The following is a 15051-nucleotide window of genomic DNA, read 5'->3' as shown; positions in this document are numbered from 1 at the left end:
TGGAGACTTTTTGTTTCTTTGTCATCCCTAATTGCTCTGGCTAGGACTTTCAGTACTATGTCACAAGAGTAGGCATCCTGGTCTTATTCCTGATCCTAGAGGGAAAGCTTTCAACTTTTCACCATTGTGAAAAATATTAACTGCATTTTTTCATGTATGACCTGTATCATGTTGAGGTTATTTTCTTTTTCTTTTTCTTTTTTTTTTATACTTTAAGTTTTAGGGTACATGTGCACAATGTGCAGGTTAGTTACATATGTATACATGTGCTGTGCTGGTGCGCTGCACCCACTAACTCGTCATCTAGCATTAGGTATATCTCCCAATGCTATCCCTCCCCCCACCCCACAACAGTCCCCAGAGTGTGATGTTCCCCTTCCTGTGTCCATGTGTTCTCATTGTTCAATTCCCACCTATGAGTGAGAATATGTGGTGTTTGGTTTTTTGTTCTTTCGATAGTTTACTGAGAATGATGATTTCCAATTTCATCCATGTCCCTACAAAGGACATGAGCTCATCATTTTTTATGGCTGCATAGTATTCCATGGCGTATATGTGCCACATTTTCTTAATCCAGCCATCCCATTACTGGGTATATACCCAAAGAACTATAAATCATGCTGCTATAAAGAGGTTATTTTATTATCTTCTTGTTTTGTTGAGAGTTTTTATCATGAAAAAGTGTTGAAATTTGTGTCTTTCATGCCCACAGACGGAGATGGGTGTTGTGAGTGGTGGTGGGCTACACAGACTGTGTGGTGTGAGCTTTTCACTGGGAGGAGCTAGGTGAGGGTCCTGAACATCTGACTGGGCAGCTGGTGTCCCTCAAGAAGTGGTTGCTGGAGGGTCAGTTGGACAGCCTCTCAGTGACTCTGGGGCCGCTGGGTGTTCCTGAACTGATGGTGTCTTAGCCAGGCTGTGCTTATGCAATTCTAACGTGTATGTGGAAAAAGGACACAGGGTCCCCTCCTGCCTCTGAAGGGGTCATGGATGGCAGTAGGGAGACCCTAGCTGCCTGAGATGTGGTACTGCACCAGACATCAGGCCATATCCACAACAAGAATATCTCCACTCACCTAACTGGCAAAAACAAACAAGGCCATGGCACTGAGAGTAGTGGCTCTGGCATCTTTGCCGTGAGCACACTGGATGGGATGCTGAAGCTCATGGTGGAAGCAGACAAGCTCTTGTGGTCAGCACAGGTGTCTCACCAGCCCTTCGCCCTGGAGAAATTGGGATGTCACCGGCAATGGGCATGAGGAGGTAGTTGCATGTGCCTGCGATGGACAGACGTATATTATTGATCACAATCGCACCGTCGTCTGCTTCTAAGTGGATGAACATATCTGTGCCTTCTGTGCAGGCCTGTATGCCTGCCTGGGGATGCAACAGCTCCTGCCTCGCATATGTCACTTTCAACCAGAAGATCTATGTGTACTGGGAGGTGCAGTTGGAGTGGATGGAGTCTACCAATCTGCTGAACTACTGGGGACCAAGCCTGAGTACCATAGCCTGCTGCAGGAGCTGGGCGCGGATCCTGACAACCTCCCTGTGGCTCATGCCCTGCTTCACCAAACACTCTACCATCCGACCAACCACCACAGTGTGTTCCCTCAAGCCTCCAGGATCCCACCTAGGTGTACTTGCCTCACAGCTGGTGAAGGATTCTTCTGAACCCCTACCCTACCTCCTCAAGGTATCTTTGATATTGGCAGGATAGGGAATACACATTACAGAAGTGCAGGATTTGACTCTGGGCATGAAAGATGGCAGCAGCCCTAGGGTGACCACAAGCTATACACGTCATGGTCTTTTTGGTGAAAGAAGGGACAAGTTGACCCTCTGCCCATTTTCTTATGGACCTCACCCATCACACCAGCAAGGTCATAGGACCCTGGCCTTGTTCCAGATCATCTGGGACATGTCCCACTCCCCACTTTCACTGTGTAGAAAACAGAGACTTGTTTGCGTGGCCCCAATACCCATAAGGAAACCAGGCTTTAGGCCCAGGGGAGCAGTGGAGGTAAGGGCTCCACCCCATCTTAAGCTCTGTCTTTTATGGCACAATTCCAAGTTCTTAATATTAGTAATTGTTAAAGGAATGGCAAATTGTTTTGTTTTGAGGGGTCTTTCAGCGCAATCTACAATCTGGTCTTACCCATGTTCCTAACAACCGTGAGATGATTTTCCTCCATTTACCAAAGCAGCTGGGTCGGTGCTTTCTCATGTTGCCATATTCTTCAGGTATTAGCTTCAGAAGCCCTGTTCCCATTTTTCCACCCACCCATTCCCCCATAAAACACCTTATTGTCTGTAAGACAATATACATTAAAAATGTGATGCAGACTTATGATCCAGACCAAAATCAGAATTATATCTTGGGCCATTAAAAAAAAAAGAAATTTGTCAAATGTTTTTTCTGCATTTGTTGAAATGATCATGTGTTTTTGCCCTTCATTTGGTTAATGTGGTATATCACATTTATTGATATGCATATGGTAAACTATCCTTGCATCCAAGAAATAAATGTTACTTGGTCATGGGGTATACCTTTAATATGTTGTTGAATTTGGTTTGCCAGTATTTTGTGGAGGATTTTTTTTCATCTATGTTAACCAGACATATTAACCTGTGGTTTTCTTTTTTTAATATCATTTTTTTTTTGCCTGGCTTTAGTATCAGGGTAGTGCTGATCTCATAAAATAAGTTTGAAAGTGTTTTGTGTTCTTTGATTTTTAGGAAGAATTGAGAAGGATTAATGTTAAGTTTTTAGATGTTTGATAGAATTCAACACTTGAAGTCATCTGGTCCTGGGCTTTGTTTTTATTAGAAAGATTTTGGCTACTAATTCAATTTACTTACTATTTATAGATCTGTTCAGATTTTCTATTTATGTATTATTCAGTCTTGATAGGTTATATGTTTATCATAATTTATGCATTTCTTTTAGGTTATCCAATTTGTTGGCATATAATTGTTCATAATAGTCACTTATGGTGATTTTTATTTCTGAGACATCTGTTATAATATCTCCACTTTCATTTATGATTTTATTTGTTGGAATCCCTCTCTTTCTTAATCTAACTAAAGATTTGTCAATTTTGCTTATCTTTTAAAAAAATCAAATCTTATTTTGTTGCTATTTTCTATTATTTTTCTATTCTCTGTTTTATTTATTTCTGCTTTAATCTTTATTATTTCTCTCCTCCTACCTTTGGGCTTATTTTGTTTTTCTAGTTCTTTGAGGTATAAAGTTAGGTAATTTATTTGAAATCTTTCTTCTTTTTAATATAGATGTTTATTGCTATAAATGTCCTCTTAGTACTGCTTTTGCTGCATCCTATACGTTTTGGTATGTTGTGTTTTTGTTTTAATTTGTCTCAATATATTTTAAATTTGACTTTTTATTTATTCTTTGAACCATTGGTTATTCAAGAGTATGTTTTAACTTTCCACATATTCATAGATTTTCCAGTTTCCCATCTGCTATTAATTTCTAGTCTCACTCTATCATGATCAGTAAAGAAACTCAGCATGATTTGACTCTTCGTAAGTCTGTTAAGATTGGTTTTGTTACCTAACATGATCTATCCCGGAGAAAATTGCATGTATACTTGGCAAGAATGTTCAATTGCTGTTGCATGGAATGTTCTGTATATGTCTATTAGGCCCATTTAGTCTAACATGTTGTTCAAGTCCACCTGTGTCCTTATTGATTGTCTAACTCTTCTACCCATTATTGAAAGTGGAGTACTGAAGTCTCCTATTATTTTTGTGTTTCTGTATTTTCCCTTTTATTTCTGTTCATGTTTGCTTTACATATTTAGGTGCTCTGATGTTTAGTGCATATATATATATATATATATATATATATATATGCACACACATAATTGTGATATCTTCCTGGTGAGTTGACCCTTTTATCATTCTATATTGTCCTCTATCTTGAGACAGTTTTTGACTTAAAGTCTATTTTGTTTGATATAAGTATAGCCACCATGCTTTCTTTTGGTCATTATTTGCATAGGATGTGTATGTGTATGTGTGTATATATATATATATATGTATATATACGTATATACATATACACACACATGTGCATGCACACACACATATTTTTATCTTTTCAATTTTAGCCTATGTGTCTCCTAAAATCTCAGGTGAATCAGTTGAGCACAGCGTATAGTTGAATCTTTTTGTCTACCCATTCAGTTACTCTGTGTCTTTTGATTGAAGAGGTCATTCCATTAACATTTCAAGTGAGTGTTGGAGAACAACTTACTGTTGCCATTCTGTTAATAGTTTTCTGTTTTGTGATTCTTTTGTATCTTTTCTTCTCTTGCTGTCTTCCTTTATGTTACATTGAGTTTTTGGTATTGATATGCTTTGATTTCTTTCTCGTTTATGTAGATGTTTTCTTTGTGGTTACCACCAGGCTTACATAAAACAACTTATTGTTAAAACAATCTATTTTAAACTGTAAACAACTCAACTTCAATCACATATAAAACTCTATACTTTAACTTCTCTGCTTCATACATATACTTTGTTATTATTGTCACAAGTTACCTTTATTCGTATTGTTTCTTTTAACATATTTTTATTTATTGTGATTTTTAATACTTTTGTCTAACTTTTATACTAGAATTAAAAGTGATTTACCCACCACCATTATGATATTACAGTATTCTGTATTTTTCTTTATATCTGCTTCTTTCAGTAAGTTTTATACTTTTACATACTTTCATATATCCATTTGACATCCTTTCATGTTAACTGGAAGAACTCCCTTTAGCATTTCTTTTAAGGTGGATCTAGTGATGATGAACTTCCTCAGCTTTTACTTGTCTGGGAAAATCTTTATTTCTGCTTCATTTTTGAAAGACGGTTTTTCCAGCTATAATATTCTTGGTTGTCAGGTTATTTTTTTTCCTTTATTTCAGCATTTAAGTCCCACACTTTTCTGGCCAGCAATGTTTTGCTGAGAAATCCATGGGAGGTTTATGGTGCTGCCCTAGTATGTGACAAGTTGTTTTACTTTTGCTACTTTCAAAACTTTGTCTTGATTGTTGCCAATTTTAATGTTTTGGTATCCATATGCCAATTTTAATATGTCTTGGTGTGGATTTTTTTTGAATTTTTCTTATTTGTTTCCTGAATTTGGATGTGTTCTTTGTGCATAAGAATTATTTGGGAAATGAATTTCATCAATAAGTGCTATTGGTAAATGTTTGCTATGTGATAACTTTTCATTAATTATGGTAGACAAAACATAAACTTTTTTTTCCTTTTGAAGCACATTGAAATTACTATAAAGAAAAAGTGATGAGAATTATATTAGGGGACATCAGTGGGTCAAAGAGTTTGGCACATTTCAGGAAGATAAAAAGTAGATGGTTTGGTAGTGGTGAATAAACTAAAGCACAGGGAGCTGTACCCCAGAGCTCACAGAAGGAATGACTGAAACAGAAGTGGGAATGTTTTTCCTTCCAGAGAAATACCACCACAAAACAGCAAATAATGAGAGCAGGATAACAGATGTGGGAGGAGAAATAGGAAATGAGGGAATTGATTAAAGAACCGTCTGTGTGTTACCCCCTAAACCCCAAACACTGGGACAAATTGTTCCCAGGTTTAAATCAGGTGAATAATCTCTAATAAAGTTTAGTAATCACCCAGGAAAGTTTAAAACTCAAAACATACAGTTATAAGAATATTATTTAGGTTAATGGAGGTAATAAAAACCAAAAAAGGAAAACATTTTTAAAAATCCACCTGTAAGAAAGGGACCAGGAGCAATGCATGGGGAGAGAGAAATTAACTTTAATTATTTATTTCAATTTTACTTTAAATTTAATGGCTTCTATGATGTTTAAAATTTAATTCCATGTACATTCATTACTTTACAATGAATAATTATTACTAAATGTTTGTTTTTGGTTATGGTTAATTTTTTCACTCATTTATTCATTCAATCAATATATCTTCCATTCTTATTATGGGTCAAACATTGTTATAGAATTCAAGAATAGTGGTCATTGCCTCATAGATTTTATATTCTACTGAGGGATGCTGAGGATTAACAAGGAAACTACATAAATGAACAAAATACTTCCAGATAGTGATAAAGCTTTAAAGAAAATAAAATACGATAATGAGATTTGATGTATTTGAGGTTAAGGGTATACATTATGCGAGGGGTCAGTAATGCAACTCTATGGAAGAGATCCTTGAGCGAGGGCATGCTTGTTGGGTGGAGAGAACTAGGATCTAAGGTCCTTCTTGGGCCCAAGGAACAAGTGCCAGTACAGTAAATAAGGGGAGAGAGTATGGGATCCAGATGAAGAAGGGTCTTATAAACCATGGCAGTGTGGATTTTATTACAGTTGTGAAGGAGAATGACTGAAATGTTCTCTGGGTTTAACCACATTGTTGCAAATGACAGGATTTTCTTTTCCTTTTAGGATGAGTAGTATTTCTGTGTGTATGTGTGTATCACATTTTCTTTATCCATCCATTTGTTGATAGAAACCTAGGTTGATTCCATATCTTGGCTATTGTGAATAATGCTGCAATGCACACGAGCGTACAGTTATTTCTTCAATATACTGATTTCATTTCCTTAGATATGTACCCAGGAGTGAGATTTCTGGGTCATATGGTAATTCTATTTTCAATTATTGAGCTCAATCCAGACATTCCACAATGTATACATATTACAAAACATCATGTTGTACACAATAAGATATAAAAATTTTATTTATCAATTGGCAAAAAAAAATAGAAAGGGCACATTCTGAAAACTATGGACCTTACTTCAATTGGTATACATTTAACTTAATAAAAATGTCCCTATGTCTTTGTTGTTCTTATTTTACTACAGTCCAGTGGGTTTCATTGGATTTCAGACTAAGATTCAGGAGTTGTACACCAAATAATGTAATAAAAACTATACTTTTTTTTTCATTTTGGTTTTCATGGTTACTGTGGACAACAATTCTTTTTCATGGTGCTCAGGACAGAACAGTTTCCTATAAATGTGCTGTGGTTTATTTTGTCTCTTCAAGCGGATGACTAAGATTATAAACTGAAATATACATATTGGAGTACAATTTCCAAGAATAGACCTGTGACAAACATAACCTTATTAACTCACATTTCTCACTACTCTTGTTCCCACAGAGACACCAGTGGAATTCTGCATTTATGTTCTTGCTAAAGTTTTACATTAGAGATTGCTAAAGTATGTTCTCCTTCTCTACCTCCCTTTCCTTTCATTTTTCTTTTCCATTTATCAGCCTCCTCTTACCAATATTCTCAGTCTTCTACTTTCTTTCCTTTTTTCCTTTTTCCTCTATTTCTTTTCTCCATTTTTCCTGCTGATTTATTTCCTGTCTTAATTCTTTTTTTCCCTCTTCTTCCACTTCCACCTCATTGTCTTGCCTCCCCTCCCATCCTATTTTTCTTAAGTCTTAAAGGTATCTCCTTTATTTTTAGGGACTACAAATAGTCTTCACTAGCTCTTCTTCTTGTTTTCTATTTTCTATTTGGCCCCCTTTTCCTATGTCTCTGTGGGTTAAGGGAGGTGGTAATAATGGGACATGGTAGGTGGTAAAAATGTAGTGATCGGCAACAGAGAGGTTAAGATAGGCATTTCAAACTCAAACCATCCCAGTGATATGGTTTGGCTGTGTCCCACCCAAATCTCATCTTGAATTATCAGATGTTATGGGGGGGCAGGAATCCAGTGGGAGGTAATTGAATCATGGGGGTGGGTTTTTCCCATGCTGTTCTCGTGATAGTGAATAAGTCTCACAAGATCTGGTGGTTTTAAAAACAGGAGTTTCCCAGCACAAGCTCTCTCTTTTTGCATGCTGCCATCCATGTTAGACATGACTTGCTCCTTTTTGCATTCTGCCGTGATTGTGAGACCTCACCAGACATGTGGAACTGTAAGTCCATTAAACCTCTTTCTTACGTAAATTGCCCAGTCTTGAGTATGTCTTTATCAGCAGCACAAAATGGACTAATACAGTAAATTGGTACGAGGAGTGGAGTGCTGCTGAAAAGATACCCCAAAATTATGGAAGCGACTTTGGATCTGGGTAACAGGCAGAAGTTGGAACAGTTTGGAGGGCTCAGAAGAAGACAAAAAATGTGGCAAAGTTTGAAACTTCCTAAAGACTTCTTGAATGGCTTTTCCCAAAATGCTGGTAGCGATATGGACAATAAGGTCCAGGCTTAAGGGGTCTCAGATGAAAATGAGGAACTTGTTGGAAACTGGAGCAACAGTGACTCTTGTTATGTTTTAGCAAAGAGACTGGTGGCATTGTGTCCCCAACCTAGAGATTTGTGAAACTTTGAACTTGAAAGGGATGATTTAGAGTATCTTGCTGGAAGAAATTTCTAAGCAGCAAAACATTCAAGAGATGATTTGGGTGCTGTTAAAGGCATTCAGTTTTATAAGGGAAGCAGAGCATAAAAGTTCAGAAAATTTGCAGCCTGACAATGTGATAGAAAAGAAAATCCCATTTTCTGAGGAGAAATTCAAGCTGGCTGCAGAAATCCACATAAGTAATGAGAAGCTGAATATTAATCCTCAAGACAATGGGGAAAATGTCTCCAAGGCATGTCAGAGGTCTTTACAGCAGCTGCTCCCATCACAGGCAGAGAGGCTTAGGAGGAAAAAGTGGTTTCATGGGCTAGGCCCGGCATCCCTGGGCTGTGTGCAGTCTAGGGACTTGGTGCTCTGAGTCCCAGCTGCTCTAACCATGGCTAAAAGGGGCAAATGTAGACTCAGGCCATGGCTTCAGAGGGTGCAAGCCCCAAGACTTGGCAGCTTCCATGTAGTGTTGAGCCTGCAAGTGCACCGAAGTCAAGAATTGGGTTTGGGAACCTCCACCTAGATTTCAGAAGATGTATGGAAATGCCTGGATGCCCAGGAAGAAGTTGCTGCAGGGTGGGGCCCTCATGGAGAACCTCTGCTAAGGCAGTGCAGACGGGAAATGTGGGGTTAGAGCCCGCACACAGAGTCCCTAGTGGGGCACTGCCTTGTGGAGCTGTGAGAAGAGGGCCACCGTTCTCCAGACCCCAGAATGGGAGATCGACTGGCAGCTTGCACCATGTGCATGGAAAAGCTGCAGACGCTCAAGACCAGCCTGTGAAAGCAGCTGGGAGGGAGGCTATATCCTGCAAATCCAAAGGAGCAGAGCTGCCCAAGACCAGGGGAACCCACCTCTTGCATCAGCGTGACCTGGATGTGAGATGTGGAGTTAAAGGAGATCATTCTGATGCTCTAAGATTTGACTGCCTTGCTGGATTTCTGACTTCCATGGGACCTGTATCCCCTTGTTTTGGGTCAATGTATCCCATTTAGAATAGCTGTATTTACCCAATGCCTGTACCCCCATTGTATCTAGGAAGTAATTAACTTGCTTTTGATTTTACAGGCTCATAGGCAGAAAGAACTAGTCTTGTCTCAGATGAAACTTTGGACTGTGGATTTTTGAGTTAATGCTGAAATGAGCTAAGACTTTGGGGGACTATTAGGAAGGCATGACTGATTTTGAAATATGAGGACATGAGATATGGGAGGGGCCGGGGTGGAATGATATGGTTTGGCTGTGTTCCCACCCAGATCTCATATTGAATTTCCATGTGTTGTGGGAGGGACCTAGTTGGAGGTAATCGAATCATGGGGCAGGTCTTTCCCGTGCTGTTCTCGTGATAGTGAATACATCTCACAAGATCCGATGGTTTTAAAAACAGGAGTTTCCGTGCACAAACTCTCTCACTTTTTGCATGCTGCCATTCATGTAAGACATGACTTGTTCCTCTTTGCCTTCTTCCATGATTGTGAGGTCTCCCCAGCCATGTGGAAATGTAAGTCCATTAAACCATTTTTTTTTTCTTTTTTTTTTTTTTTTGTAAATTGCCCAGTCTTGAGTACGTCTTTATCAGCAACATAAAAATGGACTAATACACCAAGTATCCTTTTAAACCTTGATCTGAAAAGTCAAGGATCTTTGGTAATTGAATCTTCCTACACACTAAAAAACTTTAGTGGTATGATTTGTTAGGCTTTGTTTTATAATTTGTAAATAAAACTTACTAAAATATAAACTTTTTATTGTTTGCTTTTAAATTCTTGGTGTTGTTTCTAATAATACCAACAACTATTTCAAGCCCATATTTATTACCAAAATATTTATTATTGTTAAGGATGTGATAGATATTTAGAGCTCTTTTAGTTAAGGAGAATAATAGATTTATAAAATCTAATATTAGCTGTTGAATATGTGGCAATCTCAAAGCAAATTGACCAGAACTGTGCTTTATGTCAGAGATTCAAGCAAGTATAATCAAGTGATGAAGAACTTAAATAAGAGATATATCGTTATGTTTCAGGCCATACTAATCAAGAGGTAGGGGTGGCAATAATTTCAGTTGTGTTATTTGCTCATTTTTATTATCCACCATAGAAATTGCTGACACTCTAGCCTCCCTTTCAAAATTCTTCACATATTTCAGAAAGTACCCCGGGGAGATCTCAAATATTCCCAGGAAAAAAACACTTGACTGTCATGACCACCCAATATTTTTCTCTGCTGTACCTCTGAATACCTTCTTGATGTTGACTGCTGCCTCAAAATTCTGATGCCTGTAATGGTAACTGTAGATGTTAGTGCTCAGCTCACTATCTTTCACTGATCCCTAAAATAAGTGTTCCCTCAAGAGACAGTTTAAAAATGTTTCTTTTTGACCTAGCATATACCCACAGATCTGGCTGCACTGTCAGAACTAATGGCAAAGGCAACAGATAGAAGAGGGAGATATACAGGTAGTATAACGATTTCATCCATTTAGCTAATGCTTCTTGGTGGATATTGTCAGTAGGCATTGAATAACACAAACTAGAACACTTTTTTTATAGGTTGATAAAAAAAGAACCCCTGGACTTGATACTAAAGCAGTCGAAAATTTATATGTCAGGTAGATCAGATGTACCAATAAAGGAGCTTGCTTGGGGTTGCTACTGATGGTGGGAAAATACAAATGGTGTACTGTCACAGAATGTGATGGAGGGATTGGTCAACTAAGTGAATTGCTATTGAATAAATTAAAAATATCATCTTTTGGATTGGTAACAGGAAGATTGTTGATAATTTTGATGAGAAGTCTCAAAGAGCATTGGGGATGGAGCCCAATTGCAATGGCTTAAGAATGAAAGTTAGGTAGAAAAGTAGACAGAGAGTATAGAAAATTTTCTAATGTTTTCCCATGAAGAGAATTGAGAAATAAGTAGGTAACTCCAAAAGATATGAAGTCAAGTTAGTGTGTGAGTGTAGTTGTGTGCTTCTTAAGACAAAAGGGCATGTGTGCAAACTGATGATAATGATCCAGTAGAGAGAGTGCAATTAAACATTCATTAAAAAGTGGCCAGCTTTTCAGAGAGAAGTCTGAGGAGGGACCCCTAGGGGGAGTTATGTGGTTTTAATGACAGGAAGGACTCGTCTTCCATTGAAACTGGAGGGGGAAGGTCAGAGAGGATAGGCACAGATTCAGATTGGTTTATAGATTGGTGTTGGTAACATGACAAAGCTGTTGTCTAATAGCTTTCTTTTTCTTTCAGTGAATTATGAGATTAGCTTCGGATCCTACTCCACAAAATCCAAAGGAGAATTCTCACCATTGGGTTATCTGTAAATTTGATGAGCACATATCCAATTCTATTCATTCAGAAACTGGTTTTAAGGGCCTACTATGTGCCAAGAACTGTGTCAAGCTCTTCAGATTAAAACTGAATATGACATATTCTTCTCTTTCGGATTGTAAAGTTCCATGGCATAAAAAGTCATTTTGGTGTATAGAGTTACCATTTAAACGGATTAACTTCCTTCTGAGTACTGGACCTGAAAATAAAGTATATTGTGAGCAGGAAAATGATGAAGTCCTACTCAAGCTCCTTTTAATCACAAATAATCAACAAAGCAAGCTGGTTTAAACTAAAAAATTAGAAATTATTAGACAGATATCTGGGGAACTGACAGAACAGAATGCTCCAGTGCAATGAAAAAGTGGAAAGCTGTCAGCCAACTATGCCTTGTTCCCCTCTATCTCTTGTTTCTGCTTCTATCTTCTTTTTCTCTCACACTCTGTGTCTGTGTGTCCCCATTGTTTATCTCCCACTTACAAGTGAGAATATGTGATATTTGACTTACTGTTTCTGAGTCATTTCACTAAGGATAATGGCCTTTAGTTCCATCCATGTTGCTGCAAAAGATATGATTTTATTCTTTTTTATGGCTGAATAGTATTCCATGATATACATACCACATTTTAAAATCCAGTCATTCATCAATGGACACATGGTTGATTCCATGACTTTGCTATTTCGAATAGTGCTGTGACAAACATGCAAATGCATGTGTCTTTTTGACAAAATGATTTATTTTTCTTTGGATAGATATCCAGTAGTGGGATTGATGGATCAGGGTAGTTCTATTTTTAGTTCTTTGAGAAATCTGCATACTGTTTTTTATAAAGGTTGTACAAATTTACATTCCTACCAACAGTATGTGAGTTCCCTTTTCTCTACATCTATGCCAACATCTATTGTTTTTTGAGTTGTTAATAGTAGCCATTTTGACTGGTGTAAGATAGTATTTCATTGCCATTTTAATTTGAATTTCTCTGACTAGTGATGTTGAGCATTTTTTCATATGTTTGCTGGCCGCTTGTACATCTTCTTTTGAAAAATGTTCATGTCTTTTGCCAGCTTTTTAATGGGGTTATTTTTGTTTTTGTCTTGTTGACTTGAATTCCTTATAGGCTCTGGATATTCCCTCTTTGATTTTAAATATTGATTGATACTGGCAAATGTCTGCAGTCAAAAGAAGGAAATCTGTTGGAATTATATACTATTATAGCACTAATAACCATGTAATAACCATGCATTAAGTGTTTGCTAAAAAAGGTTTTGACTACCACATTCTGTGTGACTAATGGCATTTCATGGCAAGGGAAGGTAACATTTGAGACCCAAATAACTGACTTTTCTTTCCAGGAGCAGGAAGGAGTTAATAATCATTCTTTGTAATTTGTGAGCATTATTTTATGACATTGATAATGGGCAGTGGTGTAGATTATCATTTTTCTTGGAGGAAAAGTAAGTTTAGGCCTTCCTTAAAAACAGTATGTATTCACTGCATAAACTAGAACAACACATTGGGTTATGAATAATTTATAAATAATAAGATGAAATCTAATATATTGAGTAAAAGAATTCTTCAGTCAACAGGGAAAACCAGTTGTATTGCATAATAAATAAAAGTTTCTGTCGTGGTAGTATGTTTCATTAAAGGCAAGGAGTCACCAATTCCAATGCCTATGGAAGTTTGATAAGTACATATATTGGTGAATTGAACCTGGAATAGATAACAAGAAGTGATGGTGACCGAGGCAGTAGAGAAACATGCCTTGCTTAAGTTGTTCAAATTCAAGCAACAACCATACAAAATAAACTGTACTGTGTCTGGGCAAACAAGAAACAAACAAAAACCACCAACAAAACTTTTTCTGACCAGATTTTGCAACTGGCCACCTATTTACAGCTTTTTTTTTTTCCAAAGCCAGCAGGCATGCTGCTAATATCTAATAGAATTGACCTCTGGTATCCCTTTGTTCTTTGCAAGTTGCACCTCGGCCTACTTGATATTTCATTTTCTTAACTCATTGGCTTCCAACACTCTGCTTTGTTCTTCTTTTGTTAGGGAAAATGGTTTAGTGCAATGCATCTCGCATTTCCATAGATGAGAGAAAATGTTCACTTTACTGCCCAGGTGGAGTCAGTATTAGTGAAATGCTTCTGGTCCCTCTATGTACTGTCTTCATTACTGTCTCTTTGTCAAGAGGCACACACAATTTGACAAGAGCCTCATTCTGATTGAGTGGGGTTAGCACCTGGACAATTATGTTCCAGCCTGATGGATTTCTCTCTTCATTCTTAGGTTCAGACAGGATAGAATCCTTGTTTCCCTTAGGTCTTTGATGCCTGATATGCTCAAGATGCTCTGTGTTTCACTTCTTCCCATATGTGAACTTCAAGATCTAGGCCTGAAATTATAAAAGGTGGTAAGAGGTCTCTATGTTCACTACCAATCCCAAGATATACCCTACAATTCAACTTTGCAAAGGAATAAAATGGGTAACAAATTTTAACTCACATTTGGCTTCTGTTCTATTTATTACTTGGTTCAGATTTGTAGTAGAGGAAAACTAAGAAATTAGGCACTCAACAACTTATGGGACCTTAAGACATGCCTTAGCAAACCAAGGGGATTTTGTGGCCATCATGGCAAGTTTTACAATTTTTCCTTACACGCTGAGCCTATGGACCTAGCAAAATATTAAGAAATAGTCAAGAAGGCGTGGATTAAGCCATTCTATTTCCACAAGATAAGGATGATTTCTGTAGGCTATAACTAAGATACAGGACAAGTATATGCAATATTCTTTTGCCTTAACATTCTATGCTTTATCAGGGTCATTTTTTACTGCTTATTTTATATCTCTGTTAGAAAACAGTGGAAATAAACATCTTTGTTCCTTAATGAGAAAGGAAATGTTATCATCAGATACAACCTGTCAATCAACTTTTTATGTCAATATATTTTTGTAAAATGTATTGTCAATACGTTTTTATGTCAATACATTTTTTACTGCTTATTTTGTATCTCTGTTAGAGAATAATGGAAATAAACTTTTTATGTCAATACATTTTTGTAAAATGTATTGTCAATACATTTTTGTAAAATGTATTGTCAATACATTTTTATGTCAATACATTTTTTACTGCTTATTTTATATCTCTGTTAGAAAATAATGGAAATAAACATCTTTGTTCCTTAATGAGAAAGGAAATGTTATCATCAGATACAATCTCTGTCAATCAACTTAGGTATAAATGAGATAAGCAAATCACCTTAAAAGAGGGAGGCAGAAACCAGGTTATATCCATGATTTGTCTCTCTCTCCTAAACCAGGGGCTCT

The 15051-nt window shown here is 37.2% G+C and overlaps 1 pseudogene; it reads left to right on the top strand.

Annotated features, from left to right (window-relative positions):
• Positions 1-702: 702 nt before the first annotated feature.
• LOC109026774 (KICSTOR complex protein ITFG2-like) lies at positions 703-1637 on the top strand (annotated as a pseudogene).
• Positions 1638-15051: the final 13414 nt, after the last annotated feature.

The sequence above is a fragment of the Gorilla gorilla genome, chromosome 4 (assembly GCF_029281585.2).
Source record: "Gorilla gorilla gorilla isolate KB3781 chromosome 4, NHGRI_mGorGor1-v2.1_pri, whole genome shotgun sequence".
NCBI classification, from domain to species: domain Eukaryota; kingdom Metazoa; phylum Chordata; class Mammalia; order Primates; family Hominidae; genus Gorilla; species Gorilla gorilla.
The sequence above is the reverse complement of the archived record's forward strand: the minus strand, read 5'-3'. Positions and strand labels throughout refer to the sequence as shown.